The sequence below is a fragment of the Dermochelys coriacea genome, chromosome 3 (assembly GCF_009764565.3).
Source record: "Dermochelys coriacea isolate rDerCor1 chromosome 3, rDerCor1.pri.v4, whole genome shotgun sequence".
NCBI lineage: Eukaryota > Metazoa > Chordata > Testudines > Dermochelyidae > Dermochelys > Dermochelys coriacea.
The window spans coordinates 135,401,906-135,412,614 of record NC_050070.1 but is presented as its reverse complement, the minus strand read 5'-3'; the positions used below and the strand labels follow the sequence as shown (position 1 = coordinate 135,412,614).

Sequence of the window (10,709 nt, the reverse complement as noted above, 5' to 3'; positions counted from 1 at the left end):
AGACAGAAAATGCCATGGTCTTTAATAAGATTGCTGCAGTTACTCCAGACAGCATATGGCTCTTTGCTCTTTACATGGCTCATACCTCTCAAATTTAAATCTTTTAGCACCAATATTATAGGACTTACGTGGGGGGAGGGGAGGGGGAGGTTCCACAGTTCCTCAAAAGCAGGCCTCCTGTTGGTGGTTTTACTCTTTTCCCTGCATGATTTCCAGTTGAGCCAGTTTCTGCTGTGCACTGGAAGCGATTGCTTTAGAGGCAGAGTGTGTGTGGTTGGGAGTGGAGGGTGCATAGGCTTGGCATAGGAAGGCTGTGCCCTGGAGCCAGGTTGGAGCCTTTCTGTTTACAGTAGGCAGCAGCAGGAGTCTCCAAAGGACCTGCAAGACAAAGGTAAGCTGCTTAGAGAGAAATCTGGGAAGAGGAAAGCAGCTGCCCTTTGATCATGGACCTACCCACTGGTATTCTTCATCCACCCTGGATTTCCCCTGCATGCATCTCTGTAATTCTGTTAATCGTTCCTGATGCCTCTTTGACCCAGATTCATTGCACAATCCAAGGTACTAAAATGTAACCCTGCCTCGGCCTAACTTTCAGGTCTTGTTTGGGTGTCTGTTTGAAGGGGAGGGAAATAAGGGTGTAGTGGGAGGCTTGTACCTTGTTTAATCATCGCACTGGTTACATCCTTCACTTTGGTTTTTTGGTTTGTTTGTTTTTTTTAATTACAGTAGCAGTCAGTGCCGTGGTTGTACAGTACCCACCGCAAGCGGCGGCGTCTTATTAGTACGCTCGCAAGTGGAAACTTCATTAGCGGGGTTGCGTCCTGAGTAATTAACTTCCCAGGCAGCGCTTTGGAGCTGCAGTCTAGTCACGTGCTTCGCCAGCGAGCGAGGCTTGGTCAGGGCACTGCTACAGCCCAGCTGAGTCCCTGCCAGTGCTCGTAGTCACACCACCAAGTTCACCTTCCCCACTGAGGCTCAGCCTGTGATTCCTGCGGCCGTACGCCGTCAGTGGTTCTCTCTCAGCGCCAGAGGCTGCACCCTGATCCTTTTTGCAGTCTGGGGGACACCTTCCGTGGGGACCACGCTGAGATGTCGTGCTCCCGGGTTGCAATAGCAAAGCACCAGCTCACCAGGCTGGGCATGAGGAGGAGAGGAGCAGGGAGATGCAGCGAGCCCGCGAGAGAGCCCGCAGAACCTCCCCCATCGCAAAAGAGGCGACGAGACACTGACACGTGCCTGACCCATGAATCCAGGCGGCGGGAGTCCCCTTCTGAATGAGGCAGTTCGTACGGTCACTGCCCAGAGCCCTTGACTGGGGCAATCACAATAGCAAAGCGCTGGCTCATCGTGCAGCATTGCAGCCCGGGCATGGGGAGGAGCAGCCGCAGGCCCCGGAAGCTGCTTGTGCTTGCGGGGCTGAGGGCTCCCGGGCCCCCTCCCTGACTGACTCTCCAGCGCCGGCGCCAAAGGGGACTGCACCAGCTGCGCTAGCTATAATTAGAGCGAGCAAGCTAGGAAGGTGATAATCCCCCTCCCACCCGCAGCCAGCAGCCCCTCGGTGCCTCCCTCGGCCGCACCAAGAAAGGAATTCGTGTGTGTTGACTTCAGCTCTTTATCTGGATGGGTCACCTCGTGGTGAACCAAATATAGTAAACGACGGCGGCTGCTAGCGATGCCGCTTCTTCCAAGGGGGAGAATCCAGCATTGCACAACCCAGGAAAGATCAAACGCGCGGCACTCGCGCAACTGCCCTGAACCTAGTGCAGATCGCCAGGCAAATCTCCCAGGGTAGGGGTGGGGTGGGGAGAGTGGCACAGGTCAACCCCGTTCAGAGCCCATGTGTTTGGAGGAAATTTTGCTCCTGTTTGGATTGATTTTAAGGCTGTTTTAAAAGTCATCTCTGCAAAGCACGGGGTGGTCTAATGACCTGGACACAGAACTGGGAGCCAGGAATTCCTGGCTTCTAATCCTGGCTCTGCCGCTGACTTGCGCTATGGTCTTCAGTAGGTCATTCACCTCATGGTGGGGTTGTGAGTAAGATGATATACTCGTTTGTATTTTAAGGGATGTCCTTTATTTTTTGCTTCATGGCTGTATTGTGACCTGCAATTTAAGAATTTCTAAGGACCAGCAAAATAGTATGTTTTCAAGTAGTATTCATACAAGGGATTATATGCTGTGATACAAATTTATTTATTTATTGTTTTGCATAACCAATATATTATTGTGAAGTGGATTCCTTATAAAGGTGCTGCCCCATATTGATTATTCAGTTCTCTATTTCCTTGAAATGTAGGTAGTCAACTCAGTTGGGAGGATTACTTTGGACTTGTCTATACAGGGAGTTGTTCTTGAGTTAGGGGACAATCAGGAACAGTAAATCAGGAACAACTCTAAGTGTAGACAGGCCCTTTTCATTGCTTGTCAACACTTATATAACGAGTGCTGTAAGTACAATAAATTATTTTATGACTACAGATTTTGCTTTGTTTTAGTTATAATACTTTGCACTTCTGTTCCATCTTTCATGAGAGAATCTTCCAGTGCTTTACAAACAGTAACTAATCTTCCAACATCCAAGTGAGGCAGGTAAATATTATTATTCCCATTTTACAGAGGAGGAAATTGAGACACAGAGTGACTTGCCAGAGGTCACACAGCAAGTCCATGGCAGGACCCAGAATGGAAGATGGTGCTCCTGACTCCTATACCCTTGTTCTAACAACTATATTATTATGCTTCCTCTCTTAAATTTAAAAGTCCACATCCAGAGAGGTACTTAGGCCCCTAGCCCTCCCAGTTTTAGACCCTACTGCAATTTGCAAAACTCTTGCTCGGCTGCTACTTGAACTCAGTTGATATCTACATTTTTGCTGTATAAATGCATTAGACACCTATGTTTTTGCCTCTCAGCATGTGCGCTGCTGCTTCACTAAGTGCCTAGATGCCTGTGTCCTACCTAAGCTGTAGAGTGATCTATGAACTGGGGAAATACAGGTGCTCTTCTGCAGATTTTGCCTGCAGGGCTTGATCTAGTAGGTGTGCTCAGAGGCTGCCTACTGTATCGGATCCCATTCAAAATCTGGCTGGCAGTGGCACTGCTAGTATCTACCTTATACTTCTAGCCTAGTAATTAGCACATTCATGGGGGAAAGCCAGGTTCAGTTCTCCCATAGGAGCAGATAGGATTTGAACAGGGGTCTCCCACCTTTCAGGAGCATGCTCAGACCACTGAGCTATGTGATTGTCTGATGTAAGGTGCCCTCAATCTCTTTTGTTGACACTATTCCACTTTGTGTAAGTAATTATGGAGTCATTGGGCCCAGGAAAGAGGGGGAATGACTCGGTAGTCTGGTAAGTAGGGCACCCACTTGGGTGACCCAGGAGCCAGTTTCCCCTGCTTCAATGGTCTCTATAATTATTTATCCAAACTAGAGCAGCTTCAACAGAAGAGACTGAGGGAGGGGAGCTTCCCCTCCCTCAATTACCCCATAGCTCAGGAAGTAGAGCCATCCCCTGAGGAATGGGAGACCCCTGTTCAAATCCTTTCTACCCATCAGACAGGCTAGTGGGAGTAGAACTTGGGTCTCCCCCATCCCAGATGAGTGCTCTAATCACTGGGCTAGAAGTTTAAGGCATCACCACCCTCATCATTGTTGTGTGTGAAGTGAAGCAGGCTCCTAATTCATTCTTGACAGAAAGAATTTAGGTGCCTAAACTGCCTAACTCCAGGAGTGGGGTTCCCAGTTGTGGATCACAAGCAGAGACTGGTGTCTAACTCCGTGAGAAGGGAGAGGCTTGGTATATACCCCTCCCATTGGCTAGCTTTGGCAACTCCTGCCTAGCATGCTGTCTTTTGTGGATTGCATTCATTCTTAGGTGCCTGTGTCTAATCAGGCATACCTTTTCAGATTTACTTCATGTAATAATGAAACAAGAACAGAGCACCAATCCACCTTCTCCATTGTAGATCACCTTTTATGGACTTCCGTAACTTGACCGTCTCTCACTCCAATGTTGAAGTCCTTCATCAGATGGCTGTTTTGATCATTTAAAATGTTTACTTAAGTCATGTTTCTCTTGCTGTACTTTCTTTCCGGATGCGATTGCTTGCCCCATGATAATATAATCTACTGTAACATTTTTATAGTAATATATTTTAATACATCAGCAAAGGAGGCAAAAGTCTCCTACTCATATAAAAAAAGTGGCATGGAATCTTTAATGTCCATGTAAAGTAGAAAGAACTTGATTTTTGGGGCCTCAGCCAAATGACCCCTCACATTAAATGGGGATGGATCTCAGTTTATCTACCTCTGAAGGATGAAGGGTTGACTGGAACCTGCTGGCATCTGAAGCTGTAGGCAGGGTAGGTAGTCCAAATTTAAGCTTAGACATCTGAGCTGTACCCCTGCCCCCTGCTTTTGAATAGGAGAAGAAAAAAGAGCATAAATTGTATGAAACAGACTGATTTTCCCCCATTGCTTTACAATAATAGACTTCCTTGTATGATTATATTGATGGAGCTTTTGTTTTTGTGTAGACCTTTTTCTTTTCCTGGAAGAGAAGAATAACATAATGTAACAATAATTGAACATATTCATTTTTCCCATGACAGAATATTTACAGGCTGCCTACTGTATCGGATCCCATTCAAAATCTGGCTGGCAGTGGCACTGCTAGTATCTACCTTATACTTCAGAATTTACAGAATAGCACCAGAATATTAAATAGTACCATCTTGGTTCAGTTATTATTTGGATTAACGTAGCTTTAGAATTTTGGACACAATCAAAACTAGCTTCTATTGTTGTCAGACACATGTAAATAATAACCAGTCAGTGGGCAGTACTGACTTTGATCTTTTATTTTCTTCTTTTCATTTTTGAAATCCATGTTGTAATAGCAGCAAGACATTCCAGGCAGAGTATTTCTCGGAATTATCACACTTTAGTCACTTGGCCTCCTGCCACATCACTCAGAGTACTAATAGTAATGGATTGGGGATTTCTGTTTGTGATTTTAGTGCTTATTAAAGATGCCAGATTGGCAGCCCTAGAAACTGAAATTGTCTATTTATTATCTGTAAATTGGGACCAATGTGAGCTGCAGCAGTGTGTGTGTCTCCACTCTGTTCCACAAATGTGCCCTGAAGAGGATAAACTGCTCTGGGGGTTGCTACCTTCTCTACTGAGCATGTCAATTTTGGAGGCTTGTTTTTCTGGAGAACTCCACAAGGAATTGGAGTGAGACCAACGAACTCATTTCATGAAGGCCATTGAAGAATCATCATCTGGTGACACCTTTCAGTCACTACCAAGAACTTGACCTGGCGGATGGGAGACTCTATATTTTATAGCTAATCCCCAGAGTTAAACAGTCCATAATTAACAGCAATATTATTAGTTCATGTGTTTTTCATTTTACACAGACAATGTAATTCTGTATGATATCATCTGAGGTGAATGCGCTGCCCACCATGTCTTCCTTATCTACCTCCCACTCCCAGTATCTTCTAGAACCCTTTTAAATAATAACAGTCAGATTCTATGTGCAATGCAATTTCACTGACTTCAGTGAGGCTGTAATGGTATCACTGAGTGAAGACTGTAATAGTATTCTATAGTCACATTAAATCTTCTCATTGGACTTGACTTAGGGTTCGTTTATGTTTCTTTCCGATTAAAACACAAGGGAATATGGAGCATAATGTGATATGTGCCCATTTCATATTGAAATTATCCAAATAATGAGTTAGATACATAGACAAACATACTGACAATGCTGTATATCTACAAACAGCCTACAATGGAGTGTATAGCTCCTCTCAAGAGACTGACAGGGAAGCAGTTGTGTAAGCGCTACAGTTGCCTTGCATCAGTACAGATATGCAATGGGTACTGTTTCTTTTGGTTAATGACTTCCTGTCACTTGCTAATAAATCGAGATCAACTGCAATCCAAGTGGTTTTAAGACTGTTGTCTGGGAATTTCACATAGGCCATCCCAAGAGATGACACAACATTCAACTAAAAAGAGATAGTGAAGAAAGGGTGTTAAACCAACTTCAGGAAGGATTCTCATCAATAATAATGGCCCAGATTAAGGAATATTCTCCCATAAATTGTGGTGTTGTCAGTTGTCCAGGCCTACAGATGCATGGGAAACATTTATGCATCAGAAACAAGAAATGCATTCAAAGGGATAAATGATGAATAAGGGACTATGCTTGAATATCTAATGCAAAATTCAATGCTACAGCATTGTATTATGACATGAGAAAGGAAGATAAGACTGAGTCTAAGGGTGGGAATTCTGGGACAGAAGCAAGAATGTTGCCAATTGAGCCATAATGATGCTCTGAATAAAACCCTACATTTATGACCCAATCTTATAGTCTTAACTTAGGCAAAACTCTAATTCAAGTCAATGAATAAAGGATTCAGGATCAATCCCTTACTTAATATTTTATCTTTTGCCGGGGGGGGGGAGGCATCTTTTCCAGTCAAGCATTTTGCACTTTGCAATCAGCCATAAACTAATGTGGGTTCCACGCAGTAGTTTCCTTTTTATGCAGAATGGAAACAGACTTACTCCTGTTGCTCAGAACAAGAACAACATATGGCACACCCCTTTAGGTATACCTCTCTCATCACTTTTCAATAAATAAATGTCAGTCTTTTGGGCCAAGTCTACACTACACTACACGCCTATATCAGTATACAGACCTTGTAGACAACACTATGTTGATGGGAGAGCTTCTCCTGTTAACATAGCTACCGCCTCTCGGGAAGGTGGATTAACTATGCTGCCAGCAGAAGCTCTCCTGTAGGCATAGAAGCATCCTTACTTAAGTGCTACAGCAGCCCAGCTGAATCAGTGCAGCTGTGCCAATGCAGTGTTTTAAGTGCAGACCTGCCCTTGGTCATACTACCCATACATTTACTAGATCTCAATCATTTCAAAACTACGCCAATAGCCCTGGTATAGAATAATCAAACAAGATTAGATAAAACAAATTAGTAAATCCTCTTTGGATGTAGTTAAATATAGTTTAAGACTAAATTTAAACAAAATAATATTTGTAAAATAGAGAGAGGATTATTTGTGTTTATTTTCTCTTTGAAACTGGAAAAATAATGCAAAAGTAAGGTTTTTTTCAGGCAAAAAATGAAGCACAACTTTTTAGAATTAAATTGTTCTGCACTTACTTGGTTCAAAGTTTATTTTTGCAAACAGTTACTTTTAGGACTGACCTAAGTTGGGCCTCATCCTGCAAACATTTACACTTGCTGAGTTCAATGGGCTTATTTGCGTGTGTAAAATTACTCACATGCAAAAGTGTTTGTAGGAGCAGGGCCTAGATGTGCACTATCAGTCACATTTCTAAAGCACAGTCTGCCCTATTATAATTATTTATAAGAAATCCTGTTGTTATAAATATGTATTGTGATTGAATGCATTACCAACAGTACATTATTATTTATTCATAAATAATTAAATTATAACAGATTTATACTTCATTATTATCATTACTATATGATATAAATTATGTAGGGCCTTGTTTATGTTTCAGAAACTTGCAGATCTCTGTGTTGGAATGGGATTCATGTGTAACACATTTTTTGATCTGGGACAGCTTTTTAAAATCCAGTTATGCTGTTAATAGAAAAGGAGTACTTGTGGCACCTTAGAGACTAACAAATTTATTAGAGCATAAGCTTTCGTGAGCTACAGCTCACTTCATCGGATGCATTTGGTGGAAAAAACAGAGGAGAGATTTATATACACACACACAGAGAACATGAAACAATGGGTTTATCATACACACTGTAAGGAGAGTGATCACTTAAGATAAGCCATCACTAGCAGCGGGGGGGGGGGGGGGGGGGGGGGGGAGGAAAACCATTCATGGTGACAAGCAAGGTAGGCTAATTCCAGCAGTTAACAAGAATATCAGAGGAACAGTGGGGGGTGGGGTGGGGGGGAGAAATACCATGGGGAAATAGTTTTACTTTGTGTAATGACTCATCCATTCCCAGTCTCTATTCAAGCCTAAGTTAATTGTATCCAGTTTGCAAATAGATGGACATCATACCGAAAGGACTGAAGGTAAAAAATCCATTACAATCTACATACCACACAGACTATGCTGACAGCTTGTGCCACACACTCTCAAAGAAACTGCGGAACCACCTGATCAACATCCTCTACAGCAAACAGGGAAAGATTAAGAATGAGCTCTCAAAACTGGATACTCTCATAAAGAACCAACCTTCCACACAAACTTCCTCGTGGCTGGACTTTACAAAAACTAGACAAGCCATTTACAACACACACTTTGCTTCTCTACAAAAGAAAAAGGACACTAAGCTCTCTAAACTACTATATGCCACAAGGGGCCACAACAATGGTTCCCGTAACCCACCCAGCAATATTGTTAATCTATCCAACTATACTCTTAGCCCAGCAGAAGAATCTGTCCTATCTCGGGGCCTCTCCTTTTGCCCCTCCACCCCCACGAACATGATACGGTTCTGTGGTGATACGGTTCTGTGTGACTGTGTCTACACTACCGTGGTAAGTCGACCTACCCTATTTGAATAAAGTAGCTGGAGTCAACGTACCTTAGGTCGAGTTACCATGGGGGGTTGACGGGAGAAACTCTGCTGTTGACTTACCTTACTCTTCTCGTTGGAGGTAGAGCACGGGGTCGACTGGAGAGTGATCTGCTGTCCACTTGGTGGGTCTTCATTAGACCTGCTAAATCGACCGTCGGTGGATTGATCTCAGAGCATCGATCCTGGCTGTAGTATAGATGTAGCCTTAGAAGATGACAGAGAATGGAACCAGACATGAGAGTCTGACATGGTGCTCTCTGACTGGCAAATGGCAGGTTTGATAAATGCTGGAGTTTTTTTTCAAATCAAATTTAGTTTGGTTTTTCTATCAGATTTATTTTAACAACCTGAAATGCACCAGATTTTCTCAGTGCTTGCATCTCTCTGCCATGCATGTGCATTGATACCATTGCAAATAGTGTTGTCTCTTAAAACAAGCAGGCAATTTACAAAAAAATACCTTGGGATTTTGATATTGATGGTGCACTGTGTGTCCGTTGGAGATTGCTGTATCATACTTGGGAGTATCACACTGCTCTCTTCAGTTACTGGCTTCCTGCATAGTTCTCAACCGTTTTCTTTTTCAGTTGGCCCTGTCCGCTTCAAGCTTTGCTATTCTACTTACTAATGAAGAGTTAAAAAAACTTTGGGCCCTACCGTGTCCTTCTATGGAAAAAAAACCACAGAAGAGCTATATTTACTTGGAAAACTGAGCCGGTTTTTGAGGTGATTTGCCATTGGGAGAATGGCAGGAGGAAGGAAGGGTGGCATGGTTTGTGTGCATCCTCAGAGCTTCGAGATATTTATACACAGAATCAACCCCTCCTTGCTACTACTCAAACCTCCTTGCTCCCTTGCCTGACAGCTGCTTCACAGATACGGGATATCAATCCCTTCCTTATCTGCTCCTGGATCAACCCCCAACCTCTTAAGGAACTTGATGGCACTATTGACTCAAATTGCTTGACTACATTCACGCTTTATTCTTAACAATGTTCAAAACACCGAACTTAGCCAAGTGTGTTGTCTGAAGACAAAGTAGTACAATACAAAAAGGAGATAGACATACCCTCCTTCCGGAAAGAACATTTTCACAGCATGTTCAGCTTACACAGAAAGTATGCTTCAAATATCTGCTTTTCAGCTAGTAGTATTTATAGTCTGATTTTACAAGTTACAAAACTCTTTACATGGCACTAAAATCCAACCCAGTTCATAACCGTTCCTTAACTTGTTGGTGTTCGATGTCTGTCTTATCTCTCTTTTGCATACCTCATTTCAAAGCAGTAGAGTGGAGAGGTTTGTCCCAGCCTGTGCTAGGACACAACATTCATGCATCTTCGCTTTGACGGGCTTCCTATTTTCTAATGCCATAGCTGACTTCAGCTATGGCATTAGAATACAGCTGGAATACTTGACATGGGTGAACAGAATTGTGGGGAGAGCATGATACATTCAGTTAACATAACTTTCCAAGACATACGTGTATATTATATTAATTCACTGCACATAACGCCCATTAATATGGTGTATACTATGCCAGACATGTATGTATTGGCTTGCAGCACAGAGCAGAAACCATGGAAATTAACACCGATAATCAGCATTAAGACCTGCTGACAAGGGATGATGGTACACAAAATGGCTGTGCTCACTGTCTACTATTCAGCCATACCTCTTAAGCCCACAAATCCCCAGCAGTATGGTGTTTGTAAAGTGGGGCTTCCAAAGAGCTATAGGAGGAAGGTGGAATGTCTCTTCGCCCCCTTCCCTCTGACAGATTTTGGGCCATTTCTGCCCAAATGCCCAGTTTTATCCTCTTTGAATCTAAAAGTGGAAGGCATGTTAATGCCCTATCTTTGGTATGACCAGTGTGATTGTTACAGTGTGCAATTGTATGCATGAATATATTGGTGATTAACAGAAGGGGGATTCCTCAAACTATCTGTACAGATTATTTTAGCAGTAGTGCCCGTAGTATGGCTTGTCCAGGTTAACTTGTCTCTTCCTTCACATACACCATGTTGAAGGTCTGTTCTTACCTTCATTTTAATCACATCAAGTTGAAAAATGGAGGTGTTCTCTGTGC

The 10,709-nt window shown here is 43.1% G+C and overlaps 1 long non-coding RNA gene across 1 annotated transcript; it reads left to right on the top strand.

Moving 5' to 3' along the window:
* The first annotated feature begins 171 nt into the window (after positions 1-171).
* Positions 172-2,477, top strand: LOC119852513. Its single transcript, XR_005291699.2, has 2 exons — positions 172-558; positions 727-2,477. It is a non-coding gene; the product is annotated as an uncharacterized LOC119852513 (long non-coding RNA).
* Positions 2,478-10,709: the final 8,232 nt, after the last annotated feature.